Here is a 24,255-nt window from a genome sequence, read left to right on the forward strand (position 1 = left end):
GCTTGAAATTGACCATACTGGGCCATATTGGACCACAATTATTGAAAAAAGTGACATGTCAGGGTTTTTTCTTTTTCCCTCTGTTGAGGGTCACTTTACCAGCTCATCAGCCCTGCATTTTTACTTATGTCACTGGCTGTTGGACTGCACCTTTGGCAAATCATGCAATGGCTCTGAAGTATGACCTACTTATGACTAGAATCCTAATAGTGTTTGTCTGTGTTTTAAGATCTATAGTGTCAGGTAAACATTTTATGACATTTTCTTCTTTTACATGTAACTGTGTACAATATAAAGTGCTATGTAATTACTATCTAATATTAAATCATTTGTTATCCTAGAAAATTATTCTTAAAACCAAAGTATTTTAAAGTAATTTATTTTAAAAATTAAAATACCAACGTTATTTGTAATTTCAATGATTCTTGGAGAATTATATCACTCTTTTCCCCATTCAGAGAAAAAATACACACATATAAAATAAAATTAAATATAAAAAGGAAATTTGATTTTCTCCATGGGTTTCAAATAGTAGATGATTTATGAAGATACTATATGTTGTAATTAAGGACCGAAGCTGTTTCATCTCAAAGCCGAAACTATCAATGTTTCTAAAGTTAAGAAAAAATGTGATTATTATTTATAAGGAACTTCTATGTGCCAAGCACCTGCTATACATTTTATCAAAAATCTCACACAACCCTACCTGATTATTATTATTTCCATTTTACAGCTGAGTAAATAGAGTCTTAGATAAAATACCATACCCAGCTCAACATAACTAGACCACATGACATTTTGTAGGTTCATATAATTTGGAATCTTGGTTTGGTAGATAAGAAATATATATATATATATAAAAGCCTAAGCCACTGGTCAACTGCTCAACCACTCAATGGCTCGACCGGTTGTTATGATTGTTATGAGGCGCACTGACCACCAGGGGGAAGATGCTCAATGAAGGAGCTGCCCCCTGGTGGTCAGTGCGTGCCACAGTGGGAGTGCTGCTCAGCTGACCAACTGGCACCAAAAGCTGGGCTCATGGCTGGTGAGCACAGCTGCCCTGGCATGAGCCTCTTCCACTTCCGCAGCAGCACTACTGAGCGCAGCGGCGGCAGGTGCAGTGGGGCTGGGATGAGCGGGAGTGGCAGGTGCCCAACCCGGGCTTGGGCTCCCTCCTCAGCTGCCTGCCGCTTCGTACTACTACATCCCTCAGGGGATGTTGGACTGCCAGTTTCAGTGCGGGAATCCGGACGAAACCAGCGTCTGACATCCCCTGAGGGATCCCGGATTGTGAGAGGGCACAGGCTATTCACTGGGCCTCTAATTAATAAATAAAATTCTAACTAACTAGTATATAAAATACAGAAAGCACAAAAATAGGATTTGAATCACTCATGGCAATAAAGAGGACATTTTTACTTTCACCTTATTAACTGAAGGGGTAGTTCCCATTTCCTAGAAAGAGTAAACAAATTTATTAAGGACTTGTAGGCATAATTTATATGTTTCAATACTTAGGAAAATCAAATCCCCCCTACTGAAAGATTTCAAAAATTTGAATTTATTATAAGTAATAACAATGTTGATGAAATTTTCATATATCTCTTTCAGTACTAAATGATATAGATATTATTGTATTGTTCAAAATTCATAGGGAAGGAAACCTGATTTTTTAAAATATGTTCCTGCAGGAAACAAATATTTCCACTCCACAAAAATCCTCAACATTCTGTCTCACTCTCTATGTTCTAATTCGAGGATGTAAAATTCAGTGTCATTAACAAAAATAGACTTGAATTGATGATTTACAAAAATTTTACAATGCTTTTATATCACATAAAATGATTATGTTCCTGAAAATTGAAGTTCCTGAAATATTCTTTTTATTTTTCTCATACTGTTTCTCCACAAGATGACCATCAGAGGTTAGATTGACCAAAGCCATTGGCTGGTTACACGTTCTAAAAATGAAAGATTCCCTACAAAAATCAAATCACATACTCAGAGAGTTTTTTCTGCTTAGTTTGTCTGAAACTTAAGAATTTTGGTCAATTAAGTATAAATACTTAGTTAATATGAATAGAAAACTTAAAATTGGTGTATATTGTTGGAGGCACTGTGTTGTCTCATTGCCCTAATGGATTTAGGGTCCCAAATTCAATGCCCACTTCTTCCCTAACAATATAAATTTGGGTATATGAAAGTACTTGATATTTTGGTCATTTTATGAAGCATTCTTTTAATCTTAGTGTTAGCAAAGTTTGTGTTAGGGCTCTGATAGAATCACATGTGATCTTGATCCCCTCAGCACTATTTTATGTCATTGTTGTGAATTAAGTTGCTAAAATGAAGAGGGATATAATCTTCAGCAATAAAGAAGAACATTACATACTTTCTTGGAAGTTATGTAATGTACTCTAAAAGGCTAAAATTCCAGGGGCAAAAAATTGTCCCATTGGGAACCAGAAGTATATACATTGAGAGTTAAATGTATGCCAGACAGTGTGCTGACCATATTACACGCCTTACTCTTTTCAACAGCTTCACGCAATGCGCACTCCTACCTCTCATTCTAGGGAGCTCATAGAAGGTAAGCAACTACTCAAGGTCACAGATATCACCCATAGCAGAACTAGAATTCCAGCTCAGGGTGGGTTGGCTTCCAAATCAGGGGTGTTTAACCAGACCCTACACTTCCTCAGGGAGTCTGTGGAAAGAATTTAGGAATTCCATGAACTTGAATGGGGAAAAATTTGCATGTTTATTTTCATTTACCTCCAACTGAAATTGAACATTTTCATTAATTATGAATGCAGACAACCACAGAAGTATCTGCAATATCTGAATTTTATCACTTATAAAAAGCACAGATGTTTTTGTATCACAATTCAGTTGTTGCAGATATCTCAAAATAGCATTTACTTACCATCATTGAGAAATCACAGTAGCTTATTTATAACCTATTGATATGTACATTTCAATAACATTTCAATATAATTTGTTTTCTTTGTAGTCCTCAGAGTTTTAATTTTTATATTTTATACTTATTTTATATATCTATTAAATGCATATTTGTAGTAAATATTTTAATGTTTATTATATATATATATATATATATATATATATATATATATATATATAACATTTAAAAGCATTTTTCTGAAATAGGTTCATTGGAATGCCAAAAGTACCCATGGCCAACAACCTTGAAGACCTGTTCTGGGCTTTCATTTCTTATCCATTACAGTCTTTCTATATTTTGTTCTTATGCCATATCTGCATAAAGAGCAGAAATAGAATGATTCACACAACTCAGCTCTAGTATTATTCAGTCGAATGGCAGAGAAGGAAAAGCAAATGAAACATTTAGAGCATTTAACACATCTATTACTTCTAAACACATGTGTATCTGCAGAACATTGAAAGGGATTATGTTTTCATTTCCTACCAGTCAAAATCCCCAGATACCCATTTATTGTACATAGGCCAGTACCAATTGGCTGAAAGTTACGTTTTTCTTTTACCTCTGGTTTTGAGTTGTGTTCAAATTATTAATGGTGCTTAGTTTTCGTTGATTCCTGAATATAAACATCCCAGTCAGCGTTCCAGTCCTGCTGATGCTATACTTGGATCTGGGCTTTCTCAGCTAAGTTGAGTAACACACCAGCCTTTGGCTAAAGTCACACTGGTTTCAACAAATTAGTGTGTAGACCTATTTTCTTTTATTTGTAGATTTATTACTTAATGAATGAACACCAATGAGTAGTTCATTCAATAAAACTACTAAATGCCAGGCATACTTTTAGGCAGTGGAGACATAGAGAAGATGCCTCAAAGAAGATTTTGAGGAACACTTTATTTAATAGTGTTGGTTTATTTATTATTGTTTATATTATATTATTATTATTCACTCTTTTACCTATTAACTGGATGGTTGGATAACCTTGTAATTGTGCCCAGATTCTGAAGTGTTCCCACAGACACAATGGGACTAATGGATCTTATAAGCTCAAGTCCTCTTGATAATTATCCAGGAAGATGTCTATATTTTAGTATTTAATAACAGTGAGAATATATCAAGGTTAACAGATTGATGTCCATTCTGCTTCAGGGCAGACTTAGCCCATTTGGCTTAACAGGTCAGATAATTGTCTTGTCTCAGAAAAGTATGGACCTGGAACAATGAAAGGGCCTGTATAGCATGTATTTTCTTCTCAGTAGACTAACAGAATTGGGTCCAGGTGTGTGTATCTTTAAAGGTATCATTGCAGCAGGGTAAAAGCCAGACTCTTCGAGGAGAGAAGGACATGCAGATTGGCTGGGATGTTTAATTCCCAATCTGCTTCTAACCACTTTTGTGACCTGGAGAACGTTAAGTGACATCTCTTGCTCTCAGACTTCATTTTGTAAATGATAGGATTGGGTTATGAATCTCAAATATATCTTCCAGCTCTAAAAGTTCATTTATGTGTTTGACACATCACACATAGAGTAAGGCTTTAATTTTGCTTTTTATTGATGTTGAGAAAATTAAGCTCCATTTTATAAACATCTGCTCCATGGAGCATCACCTCTGATGTTTACATCATAATTAAAAAGTGTGATTTAAAATGTTCTGTTAAAGTAAGAGGATTGGTTAATACCAACAAATCAAAAGTGCTAGGTTTTTTATAACTTAAATTATATATGAATGTGTTAGTCAAGCTAAAGAGAATGGCCTTAAAAGATATTTGCTAAATTTTTTACAATATATTTATGTTCCATATATTTCTAAATGCATATCTTTTTAATAATATTGTGTTAAATATCAACTGTAGGATGAAAGTTTTTGAATTGATTCTGAAGTTTGACATAGTATATGTGTTTAGACATGTATAATAGTAAATGTTAGCTATCCTGCATTGTTGGGTAATGGACACATTCTTTCCCACAGTTAGTTATTAGGATACTGCATTAATATTGACTACTGAGATTAATAAATGACATTACATGAAGTCAAATAAAAATGAGTGGTTTTGATGGGAATTAAATGTTGAAACTCTAATCTGTTGACAAGATAGTTTTTATCAGAGTCCTTTCTGGAATGTCATTGAGAAAGTTTGTTGGAAAGGCAGTGCATAAACTCTGGCTATGCATTTGTCCGGAGGCCTTGGTGATATAAGTCTAAAAAAGTATATAAACGTATGTGTGAAAGTTGTACTGTCACTTTTGAATAAAGTCTACAAATGGGGTCTGTTGGTAGACAGTAATTGAATATGGGGTAGCATTATCAGGTAAAGATAACTTTCTATAGCATGGTGAGACACATGATTTGAGTTTGTTTTCTAATCAAATGTCATTGAAGTTCATGATTGAAATGAGTAAGAGACTGTAAAAATCTTAAAACATTTTTTATTTCCTATGTAAAATTTGGATGACTGATATAACAAAGACAATTATACCCCATTCATTCTTGGGGGTACTATCCACGTCAAAACTTTAATAGATTCATTTTATAAACTTTATCTTGACTTTTCTTTTTCCTCTTTCAGTAGACTTTATGCTGGGGTGAAACCGTGGAGTAGTCCAGCACTTAATAGGGAGAATAGTAGAGAGGGGACTAGGCTTTTTTCAGGAGTTACGTTAACTCAGTTTGTAAATGCACCTTGAGAGCCTGCTGGAAGGCGGTTTTACAGCTGCTAACTCCTATATAACCTGGTAGCTTTTAAAACTGTAAACAGCTGAGAGAAATTCCAAAGGCTTAAACTTGATATTGAGTTTTTGGTCTGCACATTGAAATGAGATGGAAGCCTTTTCCCCAAGTTTCTATGTAAGATCAAGCAAAACCTGTATGTTTAGAGAAACCTTGATTTAAGAAAATTGATATTCAAATCATATCCAAGGTCCAAAACCAAAAACACACCTCCTAAACTTATGCCAATGCATTTTTCTATGGAGTCAATGCATTTTCCTATGGACCTCATATTCACATGGGCATTTCCTTTCTAGTTTGCTGTAATCAAACAAACCACTCCCGGTTTATCTCCCTTTTCCTTCATTCTCCTAAAAGACTTGGTCAGAGTTCTCATCTTTGTGACAAGCAAGGGTCACAAGTGGGGATTTCCACTTTGGAATTTCTTTCCCAACTGCCAGCTGTTTGTGGATTTAATGACATTGTTCTTCCATCGCAGCAAATATACAGTGTGTCCGCCAACTCAGCAGAGACATAAACCCATTCTAACACTGTTTTTGGAAATTGCCATGGAATGTGAGGGTGGCCTGTGGCAGAGGAAGATGAAGGCTGTGCGGAGTGCTGGCTGGTCTGAACTGTGAGCCTGCCAGTCAAATTGTTAGCCTGCTTTCAGGATAACTCATTTGCTTGTTTATTTAGTAAATATGTCCATCCTGGCGCTATAGGGCCCCCCTTTCCATGCCCAGGAAGCTTGCAGCATTAGTGCACACGCATCGATGTCCCAATGCATAGCAATCAGGTGTCTGGACAGAAGACATGGCCAAGCCTGGGCAAAAAGGAATGGACCTGAAGGAATCTGTCTTCTTAACGAAGGATTTGCAATAAACAACCACTCAGAAGAAACAAGTAATCAGCTTGATTGATTGTTGTCAGATCAAGAAAATCACCCTTGTTATTTTTTATGACCTTTGTTCCGAAATTTTCTGTCTCTGAAAAGACATAGCACAGGACAACACTGTGGAACCTCTCAGATAATTTTTTAAAAACTTGAGGATAGAGCAACAAGAGTCAGAATTTAGGTTAGAAAAGCATACTACACATTCAGCATTTCAAGTAAAAATGTATGTCTCAAATAAAAACAAATGAAGTTCTAACTATACACATCTACTTCATTAAATACTGGAACAGAGGTAGTGAGCTGTAAATACTGAATCCTATGTTCAGTGCTCTGGATCTATTGAATTTTTATTCCTTTTCTTAAAAGTCATTTCATTCTTGGGTTATGTTTTAAGAAGTAGAAATATTTGATACATTATTTTTAACTGATACTCTCAGTACCTGCTTATTAAAAAGATAATGTATTCAATGATCTTTCCTGCATGCCATATGCAATGATTGCTTCCAAACTTCTGAAAAGGGTTACTTGTGCATGAAACCATCAAAGCCGACAGTATTTCAATATTTGATTTTTATTAGCTAACAAGTTGAGTTGCAAAATGGTGTTTTTCCACTGTTGAGTCTGCAGTTCAACAGATTCAAATGGAAATTTTATATGCTGTGAGCACTTTAAATGATACTACAGGTAATCCATTGACATTTAACTGGCTAGTCAACTAATGCATGGTATGTTGTATATTCATTCAGTGGCAGGCTTTGATTTTCACTCACAGGTGAGGGAACATGTTGAACTGGGAAACTTTTGTTGGTTGTTTTCTCATGCTGATCTTTTAGACATCTTTTTTTAAAATATACTTTTATTGAATTTTTACAGAGAGAAAGGGAGAGGGATAGAGAGTTAGAAACATTGATGAGAGAGAAATATCGATCTGCTGCCTCCTGCACACCCCCTACTGGGGATGTGCCCGCAACCAAGGTACATGCCCTTGACCGGAATCAAACCTGGGACCCTTCAGTCCGCAGGCCAATGCCCTATCCACTGAGCCAAACCGGTTAGGGCTCTTTTAGACATCTTGATGCCTGCGATACCACATGAAATTCCAATAAGCTCTGAAAAGACTTCTCATCAAGCAAGTCAACCACAAAACAACACCAGGTGTTGTCAACCTTGTAAAGCAGGTGATTGGCACATCAAGGAATGGCTGCTGAGGACAGGTGACCCCACAGATGTGACCTGGATGAGCCACAGGGCTGGCCATTTTCTAGATCTCTAGTTGGAAGGTACTTCTTGAATGTTCATGTACGTAAGGGTCACCTGGACAGCTTGTCAATTTATAGATTTTGACTTAAGATGTCTGGGAGGAGCCTGACATCCTGCATTTCTAACACGTTCCCAAGTGATGTTGATGCTGTTGGTTCATAGATCACACCTGGAGAAGCAAGGTATGAGAGTACTATTTAAGAATTTTTGGTGGGGGAAATTCTATAGTGGGGCGACTGTGTTCATTAACCAGGTCCACATACATAGGAGAGCAAATGGAGGTGACATACAAGGTATAGTTTAAGAAACTTACCTTACTTCTTTCTAATCTCACTTTCCATTCTAGGCTATTCCAATGAAGACAAGAAAAACATATGAGAAGTAAAAAAAAAAAAAATCAAAAGTTACTCATTTGGGCATAGCCTATAATTTGGGCATTTAATTTTCACCTAATTGTCTATTTTCACAAAACTGTCCTTTTCCACAAAGTGATTACCATTGAAATGCAGATTTGTAGGAAAACATTTAGGTAATGCCATTCAAAAATTGATTAGTTAATGAAGTTCTGTACATACATCATTCCTAATCCATTCTTTCTTTCCTTGCTTTTGTTTTTTTCATCTTCAATTTCCCATTGGATCCCTTTGAGCTCAATGAGTTTTATATACGTTGGCATTGCAGCCATATAACAGAAGAGAATTAAACTGGGCCACAGGAATCAGATGGTGACCTTGGTCTCATTAGCACAATGCTCTGCTCACCTGAGCCAGCAGCCCTCGCGTCTGTAGCTGCCTAGGCTAAAGAAGACGAATGTCTCTTCCTTCTTTCTCCAGTTTCTGAAGATGTTTCAAATGGCCCCACTGGACGATTGAGATGCATTTGCTTCAGTATCTGCCAGGCTAGTACAGACTTTGCTATTTATTGGTGCATTCTGTCAAACTACAGGCCGATTCTGGTAAATCAATGAAGCTTTTTGGACAGTATCCCTAGTAGGCAAGGTAATTAGAGATTAAAATATTGGGAGAGTCATGATACAGCTTAGAAACATCTTTGTAAAATGTAAAAAATTATGTCCCATCCTCTGAATGCTACAACCTCGATTAAATCATTGTTTAAAAATGTGAGTATGCCAAAAACATAACTTTCTCACTACCAAATCATCCACATGCAGCAAGATCTGCAAAGATATTCGACAAAGGAAGCCACATTCATTTGCTTTTCCCAGTTAACCTAGTGAAGCTACCTGAAGATTAAGACTAAAACCTTAATTTTCCAGTTTGCTGCAATGGCAGGGATATCTATTTGGGAGTGAATAAGCATGGCGTTTTATCATCTTGATCAATAGTTTTGGATCCAGTAATTCTCAGGTTCACCAAGTGAAATCACTTGCCAGAGCATATTTTGACACTTTGTAGCAGGAATTTCATTGAAAATTAATGTTTTATTCTCTTCATCATTTTTCTCTCATGCCAGACCTCACTAATCCTGCTTATGAGATAAAAATGAGTATTTAATAATCATGTTTTAGAACTCATTGTTTTAAAAAGGCATCAAATTGAACATTCAAAATGCCATTGTGTACATGTGGTATTATTTTGTGAAGAAAAGACTTCTAAAATGCAATACATAGTCTTAATTAAAATAATCACAGGGTATAAAACCAAGTGGAATAAGTCTGAAGTAATGTAAGTCAACCAAAACAGCGTTAATGCTGTTTCTCTCATTTCCCTCTGCTTCATTCCCTGAAGAGTATAAAATTCTTACGAGTGTATTAACGGTGTGCTGAGTGGCCCCCTGAGAATACCTAAGCCCTTCCCTCAAGCAACTGGTGTAATTGGTGTGGACTGTTCATGCTGTTGGCTTTCTCTCTTCCATGCCTTTGTTTGTGCTATTCTCCTTTTGAGACATGTATCATCTCTTTCTCTAAATAGGGTTTTTCAACCATGGCACTGTTAATATTTTGGACTGAATAACTGTCTGGTGTCAGCGGCTGTCCTGTGTACAGTAGGATGCTTAGCACACATTACTAGGACAATGTGTAAGTGTCACTACTCACTAGATGCCAATATAGACCCTGCCTCTTGTCATAACCAGCAATGCCTCCAGACATCATCAAATGCCCTTGGGAGGCAAATTTTCCCCTAGTTGAGACACTTTTCTAGCTATTATTCCTAAAGCCAAACATAACTTACTCTATGAAGCTGTTCTTGGTCATATACATTTGTCCATGATAACTTTTTTATTGAAATAGCCTAAACCATATACACTTATGGTAAACAACAAAACACTGTAGGGAATAAGGGAATTATGGCCCCCATTTGTCTCTTTCCTGACTCTCCTCTTTAGAGAAAACCACTATTAAAGCAGGAACCTTTCCAGACTGTTTAAAACCATCTGAAGGTTGAAAAATGCTATTTCATTGTTTTAATTTGTTTCCCTTTCCTTGTGAATAAGTTTTAGCATGTTTCATATGTTCTATGAACACTTTTGATTTCTCTTTTCATATTGCTTGGTAATTTCTTTAGTCCATTTTTCCAATTTAATATTTTTCATATTAAATTGTATTAAAATCCATATTTACATTGTAGTTATAGATCATTTTATTGTTTTATATATTGTAAATTTTCTTCCAGGCTGTATGTGTTGCTATATTTTTATATAGCCAAAAATGTCAAACTTTTCCTTTACGACTACTGGGTTTTATATCCTATTTAGGTCTTTTATTACTCATATATATTTTAAAATATCCTATTTTTAATGTTTTAATACTCCGTCTTACTACTTAATTAATTAATTGACAGTGCAAATTAAGGATTTAACTTTCTTCCCCTTCTGTACTAAATGAATATCTCTATCGTTCAGTTTAGGCTAGTTTCAACTGCAGTAACAATTTCAGATCTCAGTGGCTTAAAACTTCTCAGGTAAGGCTCTGAGTCTGTGTCTTTTTCACTTTAGACCCTTAAAGACCAGGCTTTATCTGTGACATGCCAACAGAGGAGAAAGAGAGGTGGTAGAACTGCACCTTGATTATTAAAGCTTCTCTTCAGATGTGGCCCAATAGCTTCCACTCACTTTTTATAAGACAATGTAAATCATATGACCAACACTGACAACTATGAGTGAGAAGTATTATCCTTCTTCAGAGATAGGCCTGGTAGATATGGGTTCAATAAGGAAGTCTGGTCAGTATCTCAACAATAATAAAATCTCCCCAAAGTACCAACTTTTCTAAAACCATTCATGGAATATTTCCTTTATTTCCACTGATCTGCTATACCACTTACCCGAAATTGGCAGATGTCATTTTGTATTATTTTCATCCTTTTATGAATCTATTTTCTACCCCACAACTAAGTAAGTTTTTTTAAGAGCAGGGACTCTTATTAGTATTTCACTCAGTCATTCACTGAATGTTCAGTAAATTGGAGATGGCCTAAACATTTATTACTAGGGCAATGTGTAAGTAAATACTGAAGAAGCACAATGAATTCAACTTACTATGCAGTCCAGACACAATGGTTTAGATGTACACATTTTTTTCTGCTATAAAATGATATCTGAAGTCTGAAAATCTTATGTTCAGCAAAATCATGCCCTAAAATTGACGGAACATATGGGGGGAATAGGGCCGGAAAATGTCACTCCAAAGTTATGTGCTATCACTATAAAAATACTGAAAAGAACAAAAATTACTCTGATAGATGCATTAACAATTGAAAAGAAACACCAGATTTCTAATGCATAAAAATACTAAAGTAGATATAAGGCTTTACCATAATAATTTGAATGTAGAATGATGGAAGATAGTGTAAAAAATATTTATCCTGCTGAGTTTGGAGAGAAGAGCCAAAGGTGCAAAGATTGAAGAGAAGCACAGTTAAAGGCTTCTAAGTGGGTAGATGGTCAAGCCAAGACAAGAGGCGGTGGGGTAAATGTTTTTTTTTTTTTAATTTGTGAATGAAAGTTTATTATTTAAAATCTGTCAAAAACATGTAACAGTAAAGTGGTGTGATTTAATAGCTAATAAAGATTATATTCAATTATAATCTAATAACGGCAGTAATCACCACATATAAATACTCAACTGTGTAATCACAATTTCCCACACTCTTTAGCCAAAGTACATGGGATGAAGACTTGTGCTTCCTAATTCATTGCCATCTATGAACCTTGCTTTTCATGCCTTTAAGTTTGTCTCAGAATGATGAGCCTCTCTCCCTCTCTATCCCTCCACATCATACAAATGTTGGTTTGGCGTTGATCTCAAGAAGATCCAGAAATGGAAGGAGACTTGCCTTTGGGTGGTGAACACACAATACAATACACAGATGATGTATTACAGGATTGCATGCATGAAACCTACATAATCTACCAACCAAGGTCACCCTAATAAATTTTGAACACTGCTGTAGTCCTCCATGCTGGCTGCATTCAGCTGGATCTGTGTACTTTGTGATCAGTGGCTCTTATTCGTAAACATTAAAAAGCTGGGAAAAGAGCTTATGAAGCAATGTAACTTCTTTGTTATCCTGACATCATTTCCCTCCTTAGCATTTGTATATGAACTAATTTGCATTATAGTGACAGACTGTACATTCAGCGACATGAATGGATTTTAAAAACATAATGCTGAGATGAAAAGGTAGGAAACAGCAGGGAATTTATTGCCCAAGACTTCTTATGTAAATTAGCAACACAAACAGAACGCTATGAATTTTACAAGGATACATGCACATTTAAGGATCTATCTCAAACACATTAGAGGAGGTAGGTGTCTATTCAGAGGAAGCGGAACTGGGACAAGGACACAAACCAGAGAGAAAACAAAGTGAAATAGGAGATGAATCTTGCAACCACTGATGAACCGAGTGCACTGTGTACTGTGGAGCATAATTAACTGAGCTGCTGTACCTGAGAACACCACCGTCACAGTGTGTCTGTTGTTAACAAGTACTGAGGAAGGAAGTTGACATGTCATCTGGCTAAAGCACTCATCTCCTGCTTGTGTTGTGGCTATCTATCATTACTAGGAGTTTTCTACTCCATTCAAACCAGTTCAAGATTTCATTGTCTCCCTGTGCTAAACTCTGTGCTAGGAATTCCACTAAAAGGCTTTAAAATTAAATTATTGATGCGTCTGGGATGCATTTTCCTTCCATGTGAGATGCTGGGCCCAATGATGGTGTAGCGTCTTGGAGGTCAAGGTCTACAACAGCGACATGGTGAGTTCTTCCTGGATGCAAGGTATTCTCTTCCTGGAGGTTTGTGTGGCAGCCTGATCCACAATATCCTCTTGCCAGCCTGGTCCAGCACTTAGTGACATCAGGGCCATCAAACAGCTGTAATGCTCTCCCTGAGTTCATCAGGGTCATCAAACAGCTGTAATGCCCTCCCTGAGTTCCCAGTTCACTAGAGTTTGGCTTTGGGAATTTACAGTGACAAAAGGTGGGGCCATACGCACCTCTATTGTGGGCTTGGGGGATACCTGCCACTATCCAAGACTTGAGCTCCTGTTTATTCTTTGATTCTTTATGTATATCCTCTCCTCTACCTTCCGCATCTTCTTTGTTTAGGCCACAGAGAGGCTCGAATTTCTCTCATCCTTAAAAATCTTCCCCTTCATTATGCCTCCCTAGTCAAGCAATAGTCTTATTCTCTTTTCTGCTTCTCATGATGAATTTTCTGGAAGGATATTCTCCCCATAAGTAGGTAAGAAAAAGGAGGCTTAATTTGTCCACTGCAATATCCCCAGTGTCTTGAACAGTGCTTGGCATAGTATAATAAGTGACCAATAAATATGTATGGAATGACTGAATAAATAAATGAATCAATAGTAGTCATTCTTTTGACTACTTTCATTCACTATCTAGCATGTTACAGTCAATTCCCACTGATCCTCCAAAATACAAAAACTACCTTACTAAAATAAACATCACTATCTGTCAAATTGTATGCTACTCTTTGGATTACACTCTTCTGAACCCCCCCACCCCCCAGCATTTGACCCAATTGATCACCTCCTATTTTTAAAAATACACTTCTCAGAAGGAGTCAATGGAGGGGGGGGGGGAAGGGGAGCTATGTAATACTTTCAACTATAAAGATTTAAATCACAATACATACATACATACATACATACATACATACATACATACATACATAAATATCCACTTTTCTGTTGCTTTCTAGCCCAGTTGGTGTGGCTCAGAGGGTGAGCATTGACCCATGAATCAGGAGCTCTCAGTTCAATTCCCAGTCAGGGCACATGCCCGGGTTGTGAGCTTGATCCCCAGTAGGGGATGTACAGGAGGCAGCCAATCCATAATTCTCTCTTATTATTGATGTTTCTATTTCTCTCTCCCTCTCTGTTCCTCTTTGAAATCAATTTAAAAATATATTTTAAAAAAGAATACTAGCCATCCTGATTCTTATATGATTCTGATATTTTTTTTGTCCTTTTTCTGGATCTTTTTTCTTCACCAATATTTTAAATATTATTGACCCGTTCTCTCTTTCCCCATTCTTCAGCCTATTGACTTTGTAGGTGCCTCATAAATATACAACCTCTCTCTGGAATGACAGCCTTATGCTTCCAGGAATTTATAAGACATTTATTTTCTTGACTATTTCATGCTACTTTATAATATTAGCATTTTGTAAGTCATACTAAGCCCCAACACCAGCTAAATTGCTCTTTCTCCTGAATTCAGTTGATGATCTCACCTTATATCCAGTATCCCAAGCTAGAAATGCTAGTCTTTGCTGACTCCTTCCCCTCCTCCACCCCCTTTCTTTAATTATCCTTCAGGGCCTACCCATTGGACTTAAGAAATGTCCCTCAAGTATGGCCTCTGTTCTCCATTCCTACAGCTCTCCTCTATGTATTTCCTATTAGATTTTTTTTTTCTGTATATCCACTAAAATTATTTTCTTAAAATTCAGAGATGATTGTCCATTACAAGCCCCTATTTCTACAGATTGTCTGTATTATAAAGTTTAACTTAGCTCTACAAAGGACTTAACAATTCAGGCCCATCCTCATCCTCCAAATGAATTTGCTGTCTTTCCTCGGTTTGTTTTTGTTTTCAGTACCATTCTCCTGTGCTTTTGATGGTAATTCTTTATCAGCTAAATTTCTTGATCAAGAAGGGTCTCTTCTATCGAAGACCTAAAGGTGTAAGATTATCCCTCAAGAGAAAAAGGTTTCTATTTTCATCTAATAGCTGTTATTTCAGTGCTCACCTCTGAAAAAAAGGGTCTGGCATTTATTTTTTACTTAATACAGTTTTCTCATCATCTCTCTTGCACATATGGGGTACCCATCCATCCGTCGATCCACTCAGCTGTCCATCCATGTCTGCCATAAATCCTATAGAGTTTAATGCCAACTGGAGAAATCTAACTGTGTGCACAAAGTATGAAATTTTATTCTCCATCAAAAGCTACAAAATTATATCCAGAAGATTTTAAGCATAAATGTTACTTATTAGCAAAATTATTTGAACCCAATTCAGTTTCTTTCCTGCCTGGGGCCTGTGCACCTATAATAATTTTCAGATCTGGTAGTCATAGTCTTTGTGCATTTAGAACTTAACAATTTGGAGTCAGGGGTGTTTATGCCCTTTGGAGAGGCTAAGCACATGGGCATTCTCACGGAGCCCTCAATGCACAGAAGGCTTTTTAGAAGTAAAGGTACCAACTAGGATGTCACAGCAGTCCTGTTGACAGAGTTGAGTGCATGTAAAGACATGCTCTGGGCTTTTCAGAAAAATCATAAAATGGGAAGTTTACTCAGACTTTATCTCCATATGTTCAAACACCTCAGACACCCTATCCTGGATTGCTTTACCCCTTTTCTCTCTCAATGTTCTACATTCACGCATCTAAAGAATGAGACAGGAAACTAATTTACAAAATTCCAATGGGGGTTTCCTACCTTTATAGTTTTCTCTTAGGTATCATTGTCTAATCAATAAAGCTGGAAACACTGATTTTTAAAATGAACTTTTAATTAGGTTCTCACATATCATGTATTTTATAGTACCTATTTTCCTGAGGTAGACTTAAACTTAGAGTCCTCATAGAAGCCAATAGTAAATGGGTTTTAAGAAAAAATAATCAGTATTAATATTTGCATGTTTAGCTTAAACAAAAGAGTATAGTAAGGTGTTTTGTGTGTTTTTTTTTTTTTTGAGTGACGGGCATCTCAAAACATGGGCATTTATTTTCTTTCTAGCTTTAAACTGGCTTGAAGAAATACTTTTTCTTTTCATAAAAAACAGATAAAATACACTCAATATTTCACAAAAAAATAAAATAGAAAGGTTTGTTTTTTCAGTGGAAATATTGGAAAACTACTAAATGGCTTTTAGACAAAAGCATTTACCTTGATCTCAGAGAAGGGTGATGCCATTCAGCAGCTCTTCTTTACGTTGTAAGTTTGCATCCCACTCTGAGCATTGCCATGGGTCCCTACTGCTGCCTGAAGGAGGGAGGGAAATCTTCCCAGGAGGTTTACATCTTCCTCAGAGCTGTCTCCTGGAGTTGCCTGTGGTGAGGCAACAGGGATTCACAAGGAAAGCTTTGATCAATGCCACCCATTCACCCAAACCCACACACATACAGCTCAAATCATGTGTAGCCAGCATGGCGCTGCTGCTAATTACTCTTATTACCCTAATAAGTGGAGAGCACTAGAATAATACATTTTCAGTTGTGAATTGAAAATGGCAATATATTAACTTTGATGCTGTCATAATGAAATCTGCATTACCTACACTTCGTGAGCCAGAAGATTAATTATATTTGTATAACCTTTTTTTTTCTTAACCAATCACTAACAAATTGTAAGAGTACATGGACTCTTAGTTGGGAAATAATTTAGGTTATTATCTCAAATGGAGTGCTGTTAATTGTGTTGGTCCAGTAAATGTGCTGATGGCTATAGTTCTTAATTCTACTTTATCTCTCACAGATGGCATCATATTAAAATTTTTGAGAGTAAAACCACACAATATTTAACTGCTAGATTAACCTTCACTGAGTCAATGGGATTCCTAGTGAATAAATCTATTGCATTTATTTGATTTGACTTTATAAAAACAATATCAGAGCTAATTGACAATATAATGAAAGTTGTACCAGAACTACTTAGAGGGTCCCCCTACCTCTTCTTTCTTTTCTTTTCAGAATTACAGTGTGGCACAGTTTCTGCATAATCTTTACTTTAGGCCTCTACTCAAGGTGCTGGGCCAGAACTGGACAGCCCCGGGCTATTAAGAAGGAGGTTCTCTCAGGCAATTGGCCAAAATTGACTGTAGTGGTATCAATTGTAGGTATATTATTGTATTCATTTTACTAAAGGGCATGTCACATTTTTTTCCCTCCAGGAATTTTTAACAAGTGGTTAAAAATAACCTTTAAGAAAGGTTATATTACTGCTGAGGCCTAGCCAAACCTTTTGGATGGAAATCTGCATCCATCATACTCAGATCTGTCAAAGTAAGTCGAGTGAGTAGTTCAGTAGACATGAGGTTGAATTCAAATGTCACTGCACCACGTTTTCTGAAAAAGTAGCTGGCCAAGATGACCTTTGCGTGCCAATGTTCCATTTTGTAGTTTGAAAGGCAGGGAGAAACTCGTCCACAAAATATGCAGAATTGGGACCCAACTTGAGAGCAAGGACAGACTCAAATTTTAATTCTGAAACTGTCAGCTTTTGCTGAGGATGAACATGAATCTAATCATCTTTTTTTGTTTTCGTTCAACCTCATCTTGAAAATATTTTTAGGAACAAATAATGTACAGTGCTGGTCAAGAAGGTATGGCGTTAGCAATTATAGACAAAACTGTTTAAATAACTTTTCATTAAACACTTGTTTCTTTAAAACATACTTCATATCCTATAATTTTGAACTATGGCAATTAACTTCCTGAAAGTTAACACCTAATCGCAGAGAATATCACCAAAAGAAAAAAAAAGTTAACAATTTATCATTAATAATAAGTGATAATGAAGAGTGTTCACTTGGGGAAAAAAAAGAAATCACAATAAGGAATCTAAATGGAAATTACTCAAAGACTACATTGCTAATTTTTATACAGTTGCAAAAATATGCAAGAAAGAATTGAATCAATTCCCATAGTAACAGGGGGAAAAAATGGTAGTGTTCTCATTCAGTGAGCATTTATTATGCATGTTGTGTGCATAGCTATTTATAGATAGATTGTAATTGTGTGAGCTACAAAAACCAAATAATTTCCTTAACTAGTTACATTATATCTAGATTAACCAAAACTCTTTTGAAATAGGTCCACTCTAAACAGTAGTTGTCTTCATTCAGTTTTCTTAAACATTGTGTGTGCATGTGTGTGTGTGTGGGGGGTGGGTTTAGATAAGCAAACGTTGGATTATTTTGCTCCTACCTTTCCTTTACCCAGTACCTCTTTTAGAACATATTCTAGGGACATATGGACCAGTTGAACATTTCCTAATTTTTGGGAGGAAGCCGTTGCCCCATGGCTATCTCATTGTATTCTAAATGACCTCGTGCATGGTGGGACCAAGAACAGAGCACTCACATGTTCTGCCAAGATTGTCCTTATGACTATTATTCTTCTGCTTCCCCTCTTATGTCCCCCTCTTGGGTACTTTTATCTACTATTTGGGTTAAAACTATCATCTATATGCTTACGATTCTCAACATTATACATTTAGTCATGCCTCTATTCTAAACACTGTAATATGCATCTACCTAGTGCACATCTTCACCACGATCTGTCACAGGGTCCTTGTGTGCATTCTCTCCTCCAAAAAAAAATGTGATCTTCAAATATTTCAAATTTCGGTACAATTTTAGGTCCTTGAGCAACATCTGGGAAGTTATTGATGTTGTAGTAAATTATAATGTATATCTACCACTTCAGATATATTGCTTATGTTTTTCACCAGATCTGTTAAAACCTGGGGTGATTTTGAAATGTATCTTCTCCCTGATACTATGATAACTGGTCAATAAGCCTCATTAATTTTACCGTCTGAGGATTTTAAAAGCAGAATAAATAAAGCTGTATATTAATGATTATTGAGACTTAAAAGAATGTTAGATGTTCTAGGATTGAGATGGATATATGAGCCTGTAGATTAAAACATAAGAATGGATTAAATTGCAAGGACTCAAACAGGATGAAAAAGGAACAGATAGCCATGAGGATAGATTCTCGGGGCACACAGGTGCTGTGTATCCCAGGCCTTTCAATGGTTCTAGTTCAACTATTTGGTGTAGGAGTCCTAGAATAGGTAATGTGTGTTATGACAACAACCTACAACCTCCAGCTTATGGTCTGATTTTACCCTACTCATTTGTTTGTGTAGGTTTCCCTGTCCTGGTTCTTCTCTTAGGGCTTTCATTAGGGTGGCCTCAAAGACAGACAGACCTCTGGGTCCTCATATGGACCCATGTCTCTGCTTTGAGTCTTGGCATTTTCCCATAGGCAATGTGTTTTTCCTCTGGCCCTAGTCATTTGTGGCTGCAGATAAAAGGAGGTCCTGATGTAACTAGACCTTGTCCACCCTTGCTACCAGGCAAGACAGCACCAATCCTGTAAAGGTTGACAGGGAAGAGAATGGAGGAGGCTTGAAAAAGTGGAGAGACAAGTAAGGTGAGAAACAGAAGAGGGTGCTCTCCAAGACACCAGGAGGGTGTGGTCAGCTGTGCCTTGGACATTGACTAGAAGGAGGACTGAGAGGAAGGAATGTGGCCTTGGAAGTTCTCTGCAGTGAAGAGATGACCTGACTTTTACAAGCTTGAAAATGAGTTTACAAGTCTTTTTAGTTTAATAATCAGGTAACCCACATGCCGGAAGGTAACATGCTTTCAGTCCAGACATCCTTTATCCTTTCTCTACAAAGATGATGTCTAAGATGAATCACTTTGTCCCAATAAATTTTTGTTGTATTTATTAAAGTCTAACTATATATGTAGCACAAGAACAAAATACAGTATATAGTATCTTATCTAACAAAAACTTGCATAAATATTTCTAATAGTCTTTTTTTTCTTAAGATCTCAGAGTGTCTGTATTTTTTTTAATTTTTATTTTTAAAATATATTTTTATTGATTTTAGAGAGGAAGGGAGAGGGATAGAGAGATAGAAACATCAATGATGAGAGAATCATCGGTAGGCTGCCCTGCATGCTCCCTACTGGGGATCAAGCCCGCAACCCAGTCATATGCCCTTGGCCAGAATCGAACCTGCGACCTGTTAGTCCGCAGGCCAATGCTCTATCCACTGAGCAAAACCGGCTAGGGCTCAGAGTGTCTTTAAATATAGATATATTCATCTCCACAGAGCTTCCTGAGGTAAGTAAGGTTCTGTGTGTCTAAAGGAGGCCACTTCCATCAAGACGAAGTGGAGTTTTAAGACTTTACTCTTCCCTACACAAATCACTAGATAAAGTTTTGCATATTTAAAAAAATGTTCTCAAAAATCCCAATATTTAATAGACGAGGCTGCCCAGTGGGAGGGCGTTGTCACCTATAGGCACTGTATTGAGCCCTATCTCTGTGATTAATTCCTGTCCCAAGGGACCTATAAAGAAGCCCGTGAACCCTTGATATCTGGAAACACAGTTTGAAAATTGCTGCCCTGGACCCTGAAGATGTGTATTTTAACCACTGACTACTTCAGAGAACCGTTTTGAAATAGAGTGAGCTTGTTTCTTCCTCTTCAGAAATGTAGTAGCATTGACACATGGTCTGAATTAAAGACAGACTGTTCTGTAAACTAATTTTCACTTTCAGTCATGTGAACACTTCCAGGGAGAGGCGAGCAAGTCCAATGCTGTAGGCAGCCTGAGTCCATCTTCAGGGATTCAATAGCCCCTTATGGGAGTGACAGATGAGAATTCCTGATCTTCACGGTTGCTTGTGAGCACCCACGGTAGTGTCCCATTATAGTCCCCACAGTACACATTGAGTGGGATTTTAATCTTATTAGCTAGCTCCATGAATGGGCACTTGATGCTTCAGAGAGAGAAACTTGGCTTATAAGCAATATTTCCCACTCAAGTGGAAACTAGTTTATTATCTATCTATCTATCTCTATCTATCATCTATTTATTTATCTAAGTTTTCTTGTCTCCCTCTGTGTTTGTGACTAAGTGATAAGAACACTTAACATGAGATCTAACTCTTAACAAAAGTTTGAGTGCAACATAGTACTGTCACCAACAGGCACTACTATTGTATAGCAGATTTCCAGAATTTATTCATTCTGTAAGGAACCCCCAAGAAGCTTTTGCCTAGCACACGAGGCATTGCTGTCCTGATATTTTCCAATGGCTCTTGCACAGATCCTGGATAGGAACAGCTTTCCTTAGGAGTCTTGACCCAATTTCTCTGTAGGTCAGGAGAGAAAGGCAGAACTCTCCCTCCACTCTCTGAATGACACTCCACGAAGTTTCCCTGAGTAAGGCCATATGAGGCAACATGGTTTTGTCTGATTATTTTTATTGGAAGGCAATAAACTCTAAATACTATCATTATGAGCCTTCTCCTGGCCTCTTTTCAAGCTTTCCTGAGTACTCCACGGCAGCCTCTACAATTGTACTTGTCAACACTGTAGGGAGAACCCTGCAACCTGTCGGTGGGCTCAACAAATTTGGTGTTTGTTGTGTGAATACTGATGTTTTTGAACGCTCTGTCCTGTCATTCAGAATGACATTTCATTCTGCTTATTATGAGTAGTTTTTTGCAATGGAGTTTTACAAGTGTAATTGCTTTTGTAGTCTGAGAAAGAAATGGGCACTAAGCTACAAATATATATATATATATATATATATATATATATATATATATATATATATATATATACTATATAATAAAAGGCTAATATGCAAATTTCCCCCTCAGGAGTTTGACTGCTTGCTATGACGTGCACTGACCACCAGGGTGCAGCACGAAATGAAGGAAGGCCCCGGCTGGCAGCTGGAAGGCCATGATTGGCCTTGATCACCAGCCAGACCTAGAGGCCCTACCCGTGCACGAATTTCATGCACCAGGCCTCTAAAATATATATATATATATATTAATGGCTTGGTGCACAAAATTCATGCACATTAAAAGGGAATTAATTAAAGAAAATATTTTAATATTGTGGGTATCCGGCTCCCTCTTCCCTCCTGTTAGAGTCTGGGCCAGCGCCCGCAGGGACACAGCGTCAAATTTCGCTGGCGCCTTGAGACCTAGAGTCAAATCCCTGCCCACCTGCATGCACCTCGAAATCACGTGAGACCCAACCTGCCGGTGCCTGTGGGGATGCAGCGTCAAGTCCCCGCCCACCTGCGCATGCCTTGCCACACAGCAGCCCTGCCCAACCACGTGTGTCTGCCACGCATGCAGCCTCTTGGTGACTGGTTGTTACTGTGTGAGGGCATCACGACGACAGATATATATATATATATATATAAAATAAAAGGCCAGCAGAAGTAATGACCAGAACGACCGGTCGACCAGTCGCTATGAGGTGCATTGGCCACCTCTCGGTCCCTCCCCCAAGCCCGCAGGCTCCGATTGCTGGATGGCCAACAGGGAACCATGGGGAACCAGACTGGGTGGCAGCGGGGCAGGACTGGGGACTGGTGAGCAGGCAGAAGGCAGACCTCTTGGTCCCTCCCCTGATCCCACAGGCTCTGATTGATCCTCAGTTTCTTCCAAAAGGAACATGGAGCCTCCACTGTGCAGCCTCCTGGGACGCGGACTCACCGCTGTGAGAGGCTCCCGAGCGAGGACTTCAACAAGGACGTCAGCACCTGCAGCGACCCTCAGCCTTCACTGCTGGAGGTGGATGGAGAACATCAGCTTTAAAGCACAAACACCCTCCTCAGGAACAACCTGCCATCTCCCTACTCCACAGCTGCTTCTGGGTCTGCAAGAAACCGTACATGCTCCTCCCCCTAAATGGGCGGGGCCAGGGCCTGAGCTGAGTGGTTCCGAGATGGGGGAGGGGCCAAGCAGGCGCAGGGCCAGTGCAGGGACAGAGAGAGGGAGGGCGGTGCTGGAGCAAGCGCGCAGCCCTGGTGGTTCCCTGCACCTCCTCCCACAGGCATAGCCCTTCCTGGTTGAGTTTCCCAGGCCATTGTTAGGGTTTTGGCTGGTGACGCCGGCTGTGAAAGGATTCACAAGGGAGAGAAGAGACAGGTGCAGAGAGAGGGTGTTTATTTTACTTCTTTAAAGGGAGTAAAGGGCCAGGTGCCCTTTGATGGCGCAAGGCTGTTCTTTTGATCACTGGAGGGACCAGGGTGGGTGGCGGTGGTGGGGCTGGACTGGGGACTGGTGAGCGGGGGCGGGGGAGGCAAGGGGGGGTGGGGGAGAGATAGCCCTGATCACAGGCTAGGCCTGGGGACCGTACCCGCACATGATTTCGTGTGCTGGGCCTTTAGTGTATATATAATTGTTAAGTAGATTTAGGAGGTTAAAAAAGTGTAATTTTGAAAAGAGATAGTATATCAATTTAAATATATAAATTTGTTTTCTTCAAACCTTTGCCAAAAAGGTTTGCAACAGTATAGATAATAAAGTGGAATTTAAAGTGATTTCAAAAGGTAATGGAGAGAGTTCAAGGAAACCAGGGTGCTCATCATTGGTTGCAGGGGAAACTGGAGATAGTGGATTCAACTATTTAGACACAGAGTGAATAATTCAGGGGATAAGTAGAGTAATACAATTGAAGGTTGATGGTGCGTTTATATTAAATACTGTAGCCATGGATAGCTGCTATTAGGACGTCTAATAAACTAATAGACTATACATTAAAATAATAATGTTATATGAAAGCCCCAAGAAATATGCTCAATATTGGTCAGGCCCTTATCCCAAATGACTAGTTTTCTTTATAGCAAAGAAAAAATGTAGAAATATCAGAATATATCTACTATATTCATTCATTACTTCATTCCAAAATCTTTATTCTGCACAGCCTATACACAAGTCACTGGTCTTAGACAGTTGGTGAGCAGCTGTGAACAACACAGATGTTGTTTTATGATGCCCATAGTCTAGAGGAGACAAACAGTAAGCAAACTGAGCAATAGTGTGCATGTAATTCAAGTTCATGTAGTGGTATGTTCCATGTGTGTAAAAAAAGAGTCAGAAGTTAGGGAGTGACGAGGGGACAGTATTTAATGTAATGTGTATGCACAGCACTTTATTTTTTTATTATTTATTATTATAATTACTTAAAATATATTTTATTGATTTTCTACAGAGAGGAAGGGAGAGGAATAGAGAGTTAGAAACATCGATGAGTGAGAAACATCGATCAGCTGCCTCCTGCACACCCCCTACTGGGGATGTGCCCGAAACCAAGGTACATGCTCTTGACCAGAATTGAACCTGGGACCCTTCAGTCTGCAGGCCGATG

This window comes from Myotis daubentonii, chromosome 2, assembly GCF_963259705.1.
Source record: "Myotis daubentonii chromosome 2, mMyoDau2.1, whole genome shotgun sequence".
Taxonomy (NCBI): Eukaryota; Metazoa; Chordata; class Mammalia; order Chiroptera; family Vespertilionidae; genus Myotis; species Myotis daubentonii.